Genomic DNA, 5841 nt, shown 5'->3' with positions numbered 1-5841 from the left:
TACAAATGTACGTTTCAATTATTTCAGGCGATTCATAGGCATGTTGCAATATATAGTTTCATATGTATGTTGTAAAAGTAGATCGAGGAATGTTGCACATGTTGCATATGTTGCAAGTGTTTCAGAGGCATGTTGTAAGCATTTGTTCAAACCGTTTCATCTGTTTCCAGACGTATGTTGCAAGCATTTTGATCTGGATGTTGCATATGTTTTCACATATATGAAGTATTTTCAGGTGTTTTTTGCAAGTGTTTTGTACGCATGTTTTGAGTGTTTCCGTTGTTTCGTACGTATGTTGCAAGTGTTTCAAGTGGATGTTTCAAAAGTAGATCTCGTGTTGCAGCTAGTGTTTCAGATGCATGTTTCATGTGTTTCATCTAACATCAGACGTACGCAGTGTTATCCGGATGTTTCAAAAGTAGATCATGTGTTGCAATCTCTGTCTTTGCTTTTCTGCTGCCTCACCTTCGCCTCGATGTCTCTTCCTCCTCCTCCCGGTGCCAGCGGGGCATCCACTGCCCTCTCCCCCTCTTCTGGATGCTGGCGTAGCCACCGACTGCAGTTTGCTGGCCGCGTGCATACGAGTGAGAAGTGGAGGGGTCGCGAGCAGGGACTCCCCACGTGCAGTCGGGCGGGTCGAGCGACGCATGATGCAGGTGCGCGGGGGGAGACGGAGGGCAGGCGCGGGCATCCGGGCGCTAGCACCATAGAAATTTTAGACGAATTCTGCTAAGATTGAACCTTGTGGAATTTTTCCTTTGTGCAACTTTCTGATCGGATTCATGTGTTTTCTATGCTGTATTCAAACTTTTAATATTGCAGTTTTCTGTATTTTGAATGTATGGGATTCGAGATATTTATTTTTCCTATTCGTTTGTTTCCAGAACCTGTGTTGTAAAGTGGCCCTAAGTTAGGGAGTGAGGCACACTGTTTAGTATTTCCGTTTCAACTCTATGGAAGAAGTGGCATGCTTGATTTGTTGTCCTACGTACTTACAACTTACCAGAAGGTCAACCCTGAAGTTCTGAACATACTATATACCATACTAGAGTTCTGTAATGTTCTCCAACTTCTCTTCCATGATTTGACAGTAGGCTAATTGTAATCCTGTAGCACTGCAAATATATATTGTCTATGCAGCAATCATCAAGGTACAAATTTTTATATTCTTTCCCCCTTTTTTGTTGGAACAACTTAATAGAAAACTGGCATTATAACCTATGAATGGGGCCTCCACCAGAGGAACAACGGTGCATGCATGCTCTGACTCTCTGATATGCTTAAATAGTATATGCTCCGAAAGAAACATCCAGCCAAGAACTGAAAGTCCAAACGACCCTAGCTTCGGACTTGATGATTAGAAAAAACAATGCTACCAAGGATGAAAGCGGCCGGGTTCAGTTAAAAAGATCGCGCGTGGCCCACGCAGGCGAATACAATCCACAACTTGAGATTCAGAACGATATAAGAACCAGGAATTGTTCAGCCTTTCCAGTTTTGTTGGGGGCCGCGAATCGGCATGGTTGGCGCGGTTGACTCTGGAATTGAAAACTCAAGCTGACGATCTGGCCTTCTCGGGATAGCTGACAGCTGGTGCTAATCTCTGCTGTGTGACGATCGATGCCGGGTTGACATGGGTGAGGGGATTAAAATGCAGGTACAGTTCAGGTTGACATCATTTGCAGAATTGTCAAGGAGGATGAGCGTGCAATCGACAAGATAATTGGATGCTTTTATAGTTGGGGACCATGCTGCCTTGGAAGTCATCTGCTGCTGAAGAATGCATTGCCCCTGCCTCCTGATCGTTGCTACATGACGTGCCTCCCTCCTTTGTCAAATCTGAATGACCTTGAATAAGCAGTAGACTACTTCAATTTTTCTTAGAAAAAAATGCAGCAGACTGTTTCGTATATATTATCTTTACAGTAGACTATTGATTCAATAGTCTATTGAAGTTTCATGCACCTAGGAAACCGCCTGTCCTGGACTCCTGGTTTAACCCCTGTTTCTTTCCGCCTATAAGACCAGATGCAAAGAATTGCTCTGCTTAAACAAGAAATTGCTCACTTCGAACTCTCAGGATATGCCACATCAGATTGACCAGTAAGCAAGTAACCTGTGGTATCAAAAGGGGAACGTCTAGCGTCCGGACGGCCGCGCCTACTGCGCCTGCTTCACGTGGGGGCCCGCTGCGCTCCTTGTCCCGCGGCGCACCGTGGCCCGCGCCGCTTTGTGTCCCGCGCCTGCACCGTGGCGCCCCCTCCACACCCACGCGCATGTAGGCGGGCCTAGCAGCCCTAGCAGGTGGGTGCTGCAGATGGGTCCCAATGCAACATGTGCAATACCAAGATCTACTTTTGCAACATCTAGATAAAACACTTGTAACTTACGAAACAATTGAAACACTTGCAACATACGTCTGAAACACTAGGAAAACACGTTTGTAGCCATTGCAAAACATATGCAATATCTAGATAAAACACCTGTAAGGCTGTAACATACGTATGAAACACCTGAAACACTTGAAACATACGCTTGCAACATACATGTATATGCAATATCCAGATCTACTTTTGCAACATCTAGGTGAAACACTTGCAACATATGTCTGAAAAAGATGAAACATTTGGGACATACACTTGAAAACACCATTGCAATATGTGCAATATCCCGATCTTCTTTTACAACATCGATATAAAGCACTTGTAACATACCTCTGAAATATTTAAAACACATAAAAATAGACGCTTGCAACATGTAGTTTCAGCACAACATCTCCTTCCTACTTGGGAGAGTGGATCCTCATCGGCGTGTGGAGTTCTATCCCGACCATAGTGGGCTGCACGCGGGAGAGTTCCACCTCGGCCACGGCCAACTAGTTAGGCGGACGCGAGATGTGCGTGGCCGGGCTCTGCCCGGGATGCCATGAGATGCATGCGGGCGAGCTCCACACCCGAGCACAGCGAGCTGGGCAAGCAGAGGGGGAGGTCTTCCCGGCCACCGACAAGGCGTCCGGCCTCTATGGTGGAGGCGGCAGCGGTCTCCCTCACCACGGGCGAGCGGCACAGCGCGGCCGATGGAGCTCATGCATACATGGCTAGCGGAGGCACTCGACGCTCGCTCGTGCGTATGCAAATGGCGGCGGCGCTCGTGCAGATGCAGGCGCTAGCAGAGTTCGTGCGTTCGCAATCAAAGGACGGGCGGTTTGGTGGAGCTGATGCGAACGGAGAAGACAAGATGTCGCTCTCTTTTCTTTTCTTTTATTCTTTGGAGAAACTGTGTATGCCGATGAGGGGGGTAGACCTATGGACTGGTCCGCAGCCTAGCTAGCCGCGTCTGGACTGACCGACGTGGAACCGACGCCCGTGTTGGAGCATTAGGGTTTCAAAAAACTGTCCAAAAGGTTTCCGTAAATATTAATTAAGGATTGATTTTGCAGCATGTAACAAAAAAAAATTAAAACATGGACGTGGCTCTCGAAAAGGAGAGAATGTGGGCTAGAGACCCCACTTCTTGAGGCTGCCTGGAATCCCAAGGCCCAACCCACTTCGGGAATATTGCTCCCAACCGCCGTGAGCCTGGAGGAGCCTGCGGTGATGGATATGCCTTCAGTCCATTATAGTCGGCCGACTGGTCTGTCACTATGACCTCACCTTCCAACTTGAATTTAATCTTGCACTCTAAATGCTACGGAGTAGTACACAAAATAATAAAGTTTTACTACAGGAACCAAACAAAAAATCATAGAATAATATAAGATTTCATTACTATAACAATCCAATTTACTATTGAACAATAAAACTTTAACGCTAGAAGATCTTAAAACGTACAGTAAGGAACAACAATTTCTTTTCACAATTACTAGAAATAGTACAAAATACTCTCTCATCCCTAAAATTAAGACACCATATAGGCATATTAGTAGAGAGGTAAGATGACCTTGGTGAATTTAACGCATTTTGTGGAACACCTTAGCTTTAAAAAAAAACAAAATTATATTCCTCAACTTACTATATTATGTGGAGCAGTTCCAAACACCCCCATAGTCAAGGACTCGATGTGGGACAGGGCTCATTTTCTTCCAAGGCCCAGGGCAAGTAAAAAAAAGAGGCCCCAAATTCAATAATAGTGCTTAAGTAAATTTTAACGACAAAACTAATATAGTAAAGGTCTTCAGAGAAAAAATGTCAAAAGGAATTGTCTTCTTTTTTTCAAAGCAAACTATGGAGGGAGAGATTACCCGCCTGGATAGTATTAATTCATCATTGACGGACTCGTTTTTAGAGAACAAGGCAAAAAAAACCCTGTCATCTGGTTAACTATGGAAAACCGGACTAAAACCAATACAATTGCCCCCGCACAAGGGCTAGATTGTGGCATATCCACAAATATACAAATAAAAAGAGAAAAAGAAAAAACTACAACACCAAGGCATAGGAACTCTTCGATGATGCCTCCAAGGAGGTGGATGACGCCGCAGCATAACCATCGTCAGCCAAGCAGCAATAGGTGGCATCGCAGGAGCTTGGTAAGGCTTTCGCCCAAGCCTTGTGCTGAGAGGTTGAACGGGCCAACCATGGAGAAGCAATAGCAAGAAGTTCTTCAGTGAAGCCTTCAAGAACAATATCCTCGTCGCTAGCGCCTAGACTGATTTGAGCTGAGCTTTTGCCCAGAACATTTGCTGGTGCTCCCATTAACCCACCCATGATGGAGGAAGGCACGCATCAGTGAGCTTTTGCACCTGGACGGAGGGTGCCAGTCATCGTCACAACGCACGGAGCTGTTGTCTGACTTGCCTACGACGGTGGGAGGCGCGACCTGCCCGTGACTAAACAGAGGAGGAGGGTGTCGGCCGCCGAACCACCTCGCGGAGCCGTTCCTAGACTCACCCGCGACGATAGGAGAGGCGCGCACCGGCAAGCGTCTGCGCCTAGATGAAGGAGGGTGTCGGTCACCACTACACCTCACGGAGCCGTTCCCTGACTTGCCCGCAATGGTGGGAGGCGCACACCGGCAAGCATCTACGCCTAAACAGAGGGGGTGCCGAGCGCCATCACACAGCGCGGAGCCAATGTCGGACTCGCCAGTGATGGTGGAAGGTGCGCACCGACAGGCATCCATGCTTGGATGAAGGAGGGTGTCGGTCGCCGCCTCATCGCGCGCTGGTAAGTGTGCGTGCCTGGATGGAGGGTGGGTGCTGGTCATCGCCACACCGCATAGAGCCACTGTCGGAGTCTCCCGCGACGGTGGGAGGCACACACTAGCAGCCATCTGTGCCTAGACGGAGGGGTGCCGGCTGCCACCACACCTCGTAGGGCCATTCCTAAACTCGCCCGTGATGGTGGCCCCACTCTTGCGCCCCTAGCGCCGCCACAACCACACACAGCCCTGACTACGAGGCCAAGGACAGGCTCTGCGGTCCGCCGTAGCCGTTCGTGTCGTCACACTCGCAGACCGCCGAAGCCCGCAGCACTCAAGTCACACGCATCGCGCCCACACTCGACGCACATGCGCGGATTCACCCGTGACCGTGACAACACGTGAGCAGCCGGCGAAGAGCCAGATCAAGACTGGAGGGGCTAGGTGAGCTCCACCAGCTTCGGGGCAGGAGCTGCAGCACCAAGTCATTGGATCGACGCCGAAGAAGGTGGCCGCCACGGTCACCAGTCGCTAGCCTAGCTTCCATCCGCCGTCATGCCGTGAGGCCGTTGCCGCCCCTTCCTTGCGCCACTGGTGCCCGACCACAGCTCCGTCCACCAGCCAGCTGGGGAGGCCGTCCGCCATTGCCGTGAGCTGGTAGGTGTACCAACAGCGGCCCCACTAGACGCATTCCAGAGCTGG

The sequence above is a fragment of the Miscanthus floridulus genome, chromosome 10 (genome assembly GCF_019320115.1).
Source record: "Miscanthus floridulus cultivar M001 chromosome 10, ASM1932011v1, whole genome shotgun sequence".
NCBI lineage: Eukaryota > Viridiplantae > Streptophyta > Magnoliopsida > Poales > Poaceae > Miscanthus > Miscanthus floridulus.
This window is presented reverse-complemented; position numbering follows the sequence as displayed.